Here is a 9797-nt window from a genome sequence, read left to right as displayed (position 1 = left end):
TTGCTTATTGACTTCTTTGCCCATTTTAGTATTTGGTACTTTCAAATTGTGCGCCAATCCCTTCCTATGCCCTTTTTTGGCTCTACGTCTGGTTGCGTGACGTCATACTATATACCTCACATTAGTTTACTTTTTGTTTGCTCATTTTAGTCTTTGGTACTTTCAGATTGCGCCCCACTCCCTTCCTATGCCCTTTTTTTTCGGCTATACTTCCGGTTGCGTGACGTCATATTCTTGAAGTCATATCCACTACGGCACCTCTTTCTTATCTTTCTGCATTTACTGCTGCCTTCCTCCTTTCGCTTACGTGCGGTTCAGTGGTCAGCAGAAATAGTGTGGCAGGTACTGCGCCTTTACTTTCCTTTGAACTAGTTATTTTATATAATTACCTAATTAACTTATTGGGGTAATTATTTTTCTTCATTAAATTACGTCACCCAGTATTGATTGACACAACTCATTAACCTTTACGACTTTTTAATTACTCGCAACTGCTGCGGACACGATTTTGCGGACATATTCTGCGGACATGGTCTGCAGACACGGTATAGGGACACGGCCTGCGGACGCAGCCTGCGGTCAGGGCCTGCGGACACGCTCTGCGAACACGGTCTGCAGACAGAAATCTGTTAACATAGTGAAGTAATGGTTTCACATTAAAACTTCTTCTTGTTGAAGTGTGACTATTAGGCCCGATATTTTGACTTCCGTGCTGTTCAGTACTGGTGTATCGCTCGCTCTATGCAATTTGTGGACTCGATATTGAATGTTGATGTACTTTTTATTGCAAAATAATGTCTATCTTTCCATTATTTTCCGCTTAAGTTGCAGTTCTGCAGCCGATAGCTGCCCACCTTATGATGCTCAAGGCGCCCAGCGTGGCTGAACTGTTTATCAGGAACCTCCATACAAATTCCCATACATGGTGGCAGATCTTTTCCTATAAGTAAGGGTAACAAACTGCGTGATGGGCTGCATGGTGGCCACCATTTTGGATAGCACCATGAGAGACATGGTGACTGCCATCTTGGGTGGCATCACAAGCTAGGGCGGTCTTTAGGGTGGCTGCCATCTTGGTACTAGAATGGCTATCCATCGTGGTGAACACTGGTTCAGGTTTAGAGAAATTCTAACTCAAGGCATTGGTGGTGACGTGACAGACACGCACAATCCGATGCGAAAGCTCCAACTATGAGAAGCAAGAAATAACGCTCTTCAAAGCCGCATGGGGCGCAAAGCGATTGCCCGCGTGCATATGAAGCTAGCAGAGCGTCTGCCCCGGCGACACCTTGACTTTTCACATTTCGCCACGATGTAAGAAATGCGGTGCTACCGTCACGCGGCGAAATTTGAGCTTAAGGAGGAGGAGGAAAACTTTATTTAAAGAAGAAGTCGTAGGCGCGGGGTGGGTTGACGTTCCCGTCCCCGCGGTGGGCTCCTCTTTAGGCCGGACGCCAGGTGGCCGACCGACGATGTCGTTCGGCGAGCTCTCCAGCCCGCTCCGTGACTCGGAGTTGAACCAACGGGTCGGAGCTGAGCAGCGCGGCCTCCCACTGAGATTGGGTGGAGAGCTGCAGACTCTGTGATGGCTTGTCTTGATTACATGAGTATAGGATGTGTGGTGTGTCTGCCTTTTGATGTCCACACAGAGAACAGACAGGGCTGAACTGCTCTGGGAACCATATGGAGTACATGTACGGATTAAAGAAAGCGTCTGTTTGAAGCTGCCGCCAGGTGACTTGTGTTTTACTTAGAGGTCGATGTGGTTCTAGAAAGATTTGTCTTTCTTTCTTGAAGTGGGTAGTAATTCCTTTGCAGGTTGTCATCCGCTCCATGGCCGACCTGAGCTCAGGGCAGCGCACATCTCGGTTAACTACGAATCCTCGGGCAAATTGGTGCGCTGCCTCGTTCCCAGGATGGTTCGAATGAACAGGGACCCAGATCAATGTGATAAGGTGGGTATGGGAGATTTTTTGTAAGATTTTGATGGCTACGGAGTGGGCCCTTCCTTTTGCAAAACTTCCAATTGCGGTTTTAGAGTCGCTAATGATGTATTTCGCAGTGGTGGAGGTAATGGCTAAAGCTATGGCAGCCTCTTCGCCTCCTCCGGAAATTTTGTTTTATTGATTGTCGCCGATACGAGGGGAGAACCTCGATGATCGACAACTGCCAGGGAAAAGGCATCTCTGTCCGCATGTTCTGCCACGTCCACGTGCGCCGTGTCTTTCTGTACTGAAAATCTTTCGTGTAATTTTTGTGCCCTAGCCCTTCTTCTGTCCGCATCGTATTCTGGATGCATGTTTTTAGGCAGAGGACGGACTATTAATTGCTCGCGCACATGTCTTGGAATCGGTAAAGTGTGGGCTCGGGTCCCTTCATATTGTATTCCTGCTTTTTTTAGGATGAAACGTCCCGTTTCAGTGCTTGATAATCGTTCGTATTGTGCGGTGAGGTGTGCTTCCATCATTTCCGCTAAGGTGTTATGAATTCCTAACTTTAGTAGTGTTTCATTTGCGGTATAACGAGGGAGGTTAAGCGCAATTTTATAGGACTGCCTAATTAGTGAATCCAGGTCGTCTCTTTCTCTACCTGTGAGGGTGACGTATGGTGTAGAGTAGATAACTCTGCTATGAACGAAGGCTTCTACTAGTTTCCTGGTCTCAGCTTCTTTAACTCCTCCACGCCTATTCGCCATTCGTCTGAGGAGGAGGGAAATTTGGTTGACGGTGTTTTTCAGTTTCTTAATTAGTGTGTGGTTTTTTTGGTTTGACTGTATGAGCATTCCCAAGATTCTTAGTGTTTCCACTTTTTGGATGGCTGCACCTTCCGCGTAGATTTTGATCGCAGGCGCTTTATTCTTTCTTTGACGCTTTGGGTGTAGAATGAGTAATTCAGATTTCTGGGGGGAACACGCGAGACCCGCGGCTTGCGCCTCCTCTACGACTACGTCTACCGCTTGTTGTAGCGTATCTTGTATCGTGCCAATACTCCGCTTGGTGGTCCAACGGGGTGATATCGTCCGCGTACAAAGAGTGTTCTAGGTCTGGGATTCTTGCGAGTTCGTGTGCCATTTTGATTAGGGTTATATTGAATAAAAAGGGGGAGAGGACCGATCCTTGCGGAGTTCCTCTATCTCCTAAAGTGAAGGTGTCGGATTTGATAGTGCCAATGTGAAATTTAGCCGTCCTATCGGAGAGGAAGTCCTTGATGTAGTTAAACGTTCTTGCGCCTACATTCAGCAGTGAAAGAGATTCTAGGATTGCTTTGTGTTTAACATTATCAAAGGCATTGGTTAAATCTAGGGCTAGGATTGCCCTGGTACTCCTTTCTTGCTCATGAGATAGGACTTCGTTTGCTAGTCCTAGCATCGTATCTTGTGTTGATAAACGTGGTCTAAAGCCGACCATAGTGTTTGGATATAAATTCTCTTTTAGCATGTGGGACTGGAGTCTGTCTAGTATGACGTGCTCTATCAGTTTTCCTATGCAAGAAGTAAACGAAATAGGTCTGAGGTTTTCGAGCGCGAGCTTTTTGCCAGGTTTTGGGATGAATTTAACGATAGCATGTTTCGAAGACGCTGGGAGTTTTCCCTCCCTCCAACACTCGTTCGCAAAGTCCGCGAGCGCTATGATAAAAGCGTCGTCTAGATTTCTGAGTGTCTTATTGTTAATGCCGTCCTCTCCTGGGGCGGATGTTGTACGTACCTTAAAGAGGGCTGCTCTTGTTTCCGCCATTGTTATGTCAGCATCCAGGATAGAGTTAGGCTCTCCTTTATAATCGGGCAGGGACTTCGTCTCACGGGTTGTGCAGAAGTATTTCTGCTGTAGCGTGTCTATAATATCTTGATCCGTGCCTGGGTCTATGTTTAAAATTTTGATTTCCTTTTGAGTGGTAGCTTTGTTGGATTCCGGATAAAAGAGATGCCGCAGAAGATTCCACGTCTCCCTCGTGCCTAGATTGCCATTCACATTTTCACAGATATGGTTCCACTGCTGTCTCGCTAGTTCTGCGGTGAGGTGTTGAATTTCTTTCGTGAGTGTGACGATCCTTTTTCTAAGCTTTTTGTTATATTTTTGCTTAAGCTATCTTTTTTCTAGGTTCTGCCTTGCCTCCCACATGTGCGTAAGTCGGCTGTCAACCGTATTTACGCCTAAATCATGTATTAGTTCCTTAGTGGCCTTTTCCACATCCGATAGGAGGGTCTGTGTCCAGTGTTCTAAGTACATGATTGGTTCGTTATCTTGGTCGCGGACCGAGTGGCGTCCGTGTGCTGTGCGATGTCAGCGCACGTTAAAGATCCCCAGATGGTCGAAATTACTCCGTAGCCCTCCACTACGGCTCCCCTTTCTCGCTTTCCACTTTCATTCCCACCTTCATCCCTTCCCTTACGGCGCGGTTCAGGTGTCCACAGAGCAAGTTTGACAGATACTACGCCTTTCCCTTCCTGTTAACCAATTATTATTATTATTATTATTATTATTGGTCGCGGATAGTCCTAAGTTTGTCCCAGTCGGTAATTTTGTTTTTTCTGGGTTGGAATTTGAGATTGGCAATGGTAATTTTAGCCATTACTATATAACGGTGACTTCCCAGATTTTGTCTGGTGTTGCTCCAGCTTACGTCTGGGAGATTTTTCCCATCGTTAGGTCCGGGCACGTGTCCCTGGTCACGCTGTTGCCTATCCTAGTAGGTTGCATGGGGTCCGTGTATTGGGTGAGCCCTCTTTGCTGGATAAAATCCATTAGGGCCGTTGCTTTCCTGGATATGGTTGCGTGTCCCCATTGCACGCGTTGAGCGTTGAAGTCGCCCACAATTAGGGCTGGGTTTTGGCCTGCGATTTGCAGGGTTTTGAGTATAGCGGCTTTCGCTGGTCCAGCCGGTGCCCTGGGGTGGCTGTATGCGTTTAGTACGAACAGAGAAGAGAAGTTTCTTCTGCTAGGCAGAATTTCAATTAATATACAATCGAGCTCTACGTTTTCAATTTCGTGGTTAACCACGGTAAGATTTCTATGTACCAACGTAGTGGTTAAAGGCTGTTTTTTGATGTGACATGGCAGAAGCGCCCGGTACTCTGGCAGTTTTAGTCGAGACATTCTGGGTTCTTGAATCGCTATTGGCCTCGAGATCGAGCAGAGTCGCCACCTTGCGGCTCAGCGGCGAAACCTACTCAGTGTGGATGCGTTTTCGCGTCGCGTGCCAGCCCGCAGTGATTTACGCGCGCGCATGCGGCGTGTACAGGAGTGTTTTTGTTTGTTTCGCGGCTCCTGTGAGCTTTTGCCTACCTATATGCCTCTTGCAAAATAAATATGAACAGTCTATAACGCCGCGCTTCATTAAAAATATATACACTTGTCCGTATCCAGCATGTCATGCTTAGATAAGGACGTCATTCATCGCGGTCTTCGGCGCTTGAGATCCTTTGACATGCAATGTCTCAAACGAAGTGGTACTGTCGTTACCGCCGTGTCAAAGCAAAACAGGTCGTTGCCGCCAATAAAAGTTAATGCAAACGCTCAGAAATCGCATGTTCCCGTTTCTGTTTGGAATACCGCAACTACTAAAACATATGCAACTGCAGACTGCTTCATATAGCAGAATGCAATTTGGACAGACAACTCTATGCCTGCTATGCCGTCTGTATGCACGATAGAGTTGTGTGAGTACTTTGTGTTTTTTTTTTTGTTTTTTTTTTCTTTTTCTTCCTTTTAAACCTCTGTCCAAGTGTCTCAATGGTAAGGGCGCTCGAATACTGATTTCGAGAACGGGGGATTCAATCACAACGTTTCGAAAGGCGTTCCTCTGCTGTGGGATTTGACTGCACAATAAACAATCCAACGTGGTAAATGTGGTGTTAATAATGAAAAAAAAAATGTCACCAAAACCAGCCTCTGCAATCATCCGTCACAGCCGATGCCGCTTTCATGCGTTAAACCAGAGCCAATATGCAGGTCTTTTCTTTTTTTTTTTTGTTGTTGAAGCTTCTATGCATCCGTAAAAGTTTTAGTGAGCACATTTTCATTTAGAGAAATGCCCGAATGTTTGGGAAACATATTCCCTGCACCTAATTGTTACCCTAAATATTACATAATGCACCTAGATCAAGGTACTTTACTGGTAGCCTATTATAATCATTATAATCCCTTTTCGTCCAAGTGCTGCCTTCCGACAAAACTCGTCATTTCTGACAGGGAGAGTAAAACAACTTCATGCAGGTTTAAATATCAGTGTTGTGTTCAGTTCGGGAATAAATACATTTTTATAGTCGCCTGATAAGATCACCTCCATTTCTTTCGGAATAGTTTTATATCCGGCATCTGTTTTGGAAGCAACCCTAATATTTTACATCGCATAAGATTTAGTCACTGCTAAATAATTAGTGATAAAGAAATTTTAGCCTGTAAAATTGCTTCCCAGAACATGACAGTGCCCATGTGCAGTTTATAACGATGTCATTGCAGCGAGTAATTCGTAGCTTGCACATTAACGTTTCTAAAAATTAATCGCTGATTATTGTAAATTCTGTCAAGTGTGTAAAAGTTCTCTCACAGGGTGAAATTTATTCCCATTACAAAGCAAAATAATCACACTACTAATTTACCGTTATATATTAACATCACACACATCAGAAAACCCTTATACTTTCCTCGGTTTCAGGAAATCATTTACAGTTAGTGGCGCATGCATTAATACACTATCACATTCTATGACAGTAGCCGCAAAAAGCATCTCGGCAAATTCAATCCACTCACCGCTGTACACATGAACAATCAGCTTTCTTGTGCGGCGAGGTTTCCTACGCAGTGTCGGCGTGATCTCATATTTGGAGAATACTTGTGCGTGGTTGTCTGGGCCAGAGTTTATGTGCACTCAGTCTAAAGCGGCTCGCCACGCAGTGCGCTGCCAATGCTATATTTAACCTGCTTAATCCTCGAGTCAAGTACGATATAATGGACCAGGCTTTATCGATTCAATCTAAATTACTGCAGGTCAGAGTACGAACCTTGTATCTGCGTGGGCTTGACACTAAATTCTCCGGTCTCACTCGCATAAGACACGTGCAAACTGATTAAGAGTCGATAAGAAAAACAAAGCGGTTATTAGGCAGGCCCAAGCATTAGGCGCGTGAGCGCGGTACAGCGCAAGAAACGTGCAAAGTAAATCTAGAAAACTGGTGGTTGCGTGCATTGTTTTCCTAAACTCCGCTCTTCTTCTGCTCCATTGGCGAAATCCTTGGATTTTTTTCTGCAATATTGCAGAAATACTGCAGAAGACACGTTTTCATTGCCAACAAACCAGCCGTAAACTCGGAAGCAGATCTACGCAGCGTGCGCTTCTCTGCGCGCCGCCGGCTGCCGGTCCACACTACCGGAGTGACGGTGGCGCCACCTCTAGGTCGATCTCGCGGCGAATAACGTCAGGTTTTTCGAATTGCGATTGAACGTGTAACTGCAGATTTGTCTTTTGTTGAGCATAGACCTGCAGTTCCACTACCAAATTGTTACGGTTTTAGAATTGGCCATTTTGCTGGGATAGATCTATTGGCGCCCCCTTGAGCTGAAGGGGAAAGCCGGTGTAAAATTTCCTGTAAAACGGTATCAATTACTCCGAACTTGTGATGTACATCCTATATGTGCTGTTCGAGTCTTTGTGTTAAATTATCAACTCTTTAGGTGAGACTATCGAGTTTCTGGCTGTGCTCCTCCACTTTTTGTTCGAGTTTTGGGACTCTATCCTCCACTGAGGTATTTCTTACGTCAGCTGCTACTGCTCGTTTTTTGCGAGGTGTTTCTTCCTTGCTAACTACGCTTACTGGGGTTTCGACTGAGGTGGTCACAGTAGTTTCCATTTCTTTGACTTCCGGCAATGGGAGTGGTTTCGGAGGTGGGTCCATATATATGGCGGGTGCTTTTAGTTTACTATTTTCCTCTTCCAATTGTTTGATTCGATCCGTGAGAATTTGAATGTGGTTGAGTGCCTGATCTAGTTTAGACTGTAATGTCTGCAGCTCCATCCCCTTCCCATGAGAGGCCACTCCTGCCCAGCTCACCTGTTTGGGCCGGGGCTCTGAGTCCGGGTGCTAGTGCTGCCGCCTCCTCCATTGCTGCTGCTTCCGTTGCGTCCGCCGCTGCTGCTCCATCCGCTACGGCTGCTGCTGCGTCTGCTGTCCAAGGACGGGAAGGAGCTCGAGCGGTCCTACCTTTCGGTAGATGTTGGGTCGTCACATGTCCGTGATTTGGGTCTTGATTGGGGCTCCGACTTTTTCGTTTTATGTCGTTGAAATCGCTTCTTGCAACTGTTATCGCCTGTGCGGTGCACTCCTCCGCAGATAATGCAGACCGGGTCGCAGACTTCTTCTTTCAGGTGTTGGTTGCCGCAGTACGAGCACTGTTGTTGCGGTGGCTCCGGACATACGTCTCTTTTGTGGCCGACTCTTCTGCAGTTTGTGCACGCCTCTACTTTAGCAATGAAGGGGTAAACTGGGTACAGGACTCCGAAGTAGACGATGCTATCTCGGAGTTCGTCCGCGTCGAAGTGAAGCAGGAGGGATTTGATGTTCTTCCCATGGTGCGTGCTTGAACGATGTCAGGGTTTCTTTTTCGGAATTCGGTCACCATTTCTTGGTGCGTTTCGCCATCGTAAGCCCTATAGATAATGCCCTGCAGGGCCCTGTCCGGAGGGGCGATGTACGACGTCATAACAATGTCTTTGCCTTCTATTTTGATTTGCTTGACTGCGACGTAGCGTAGTGCGTTTGCCTGCACCGGCGTCGATATGGTGATCACATTTTTTGCAGAGTTGGTTCTAGATTGGGCGTTTTCGGCCGCGGACGCGGTAACGCCGCTTGCTGTTGCGATCGCTTGTCTGATAGATTTTTCGGTGTAGCGCGTGATGTCTACGCCACCCGTTGGTCAGTAGATGATTTTATTGTCCTTCTCCGGGAGTCGGGGTAGCGGTTTCTTGGGATGTAGCGGAGGGAAAGGTTTCGCCTTCGGTTTCTCGGATTGCTCATTTTTCTTCTGAGGTGTTAATGACTCAGCTTTGGGGTTCTTGGTACGGTAAAAAACAATTGTCTTCCAATCTGGTGTTTCGAATTCGGCTGGGGAAGCGTTCGTCTCAACTACGGCGTACTCCATGACTGCCGCCGTGGCGTTCGCGCCGCACTAAGCCTGGCGTTCGGGTAAGCAAGGGCGCCGGAGCGACGCTGGATTTAGACATATGTTATGTTGAGGCAGAAAAGGAAAGAAAAATAAAGAGCCTCAGCCCGTCAGTCGGAGCTCGGTCTCCCGAGCTCCGATTTGCGTAAATAAGGTCTTGAAAGGTGCCTGGTACACTCACGGTTCTTGTCCTGTGTCGCAGTCGACGTATCCGGGTGTTTTCCCTTGTAGCAGGTGCTCGAAACGCATAGCCCACACGAAGCGCATGCGCCTCCGTTGGCCTCCTAGCGGAGAATTCCCCTTAGTACGCTGTTCCTTTGAACTTGAAAACTTTATCAGGGTCACGAAATGGGCGCACATTTGTATTAAGCCGGCACGGCGCGAGGCCCGCGTGGCGTCGCTTGGAAAGCTCGAGAAAAGCGTCCTTCCCCGCGCGAGAGAGCGCGTAGCTTTGTAGGCGTCGCCGCCGCCCTCTTTCCCATCACCCGGCGATCACGCGGACTCGTCAAGCTGGAATATGCCAGAAAAATCCAGAATATTCTATGGGACCTAGCTAATGACGACGCGCGGCTCGACGGGAGGAAAATGGAGCGATCTAACCAGCGAAACTAAGTGTGTGTGCGCACTAGCTTTGGCGCGTGT

Source organism: Amblyomma maculatum, chromosome 10, assembly GCF_055883805.1.
Source record: "Amblyomma maculatum isolate TAMU_Amacu chromosome 10, ASM5588380v1, whole genome shotgun sequence".
Lineage (NCBI taxonomy): Eukaryota > Metazoa > Arthropoda > Arachnida > Ixodida > Ixodidae > Amblyomma > Amblyomma maculatum.
The sequence above is the reverse complement of the archived record's forward strand: the minus strand, read 5'-3'. Positions refer to the sequence as shown.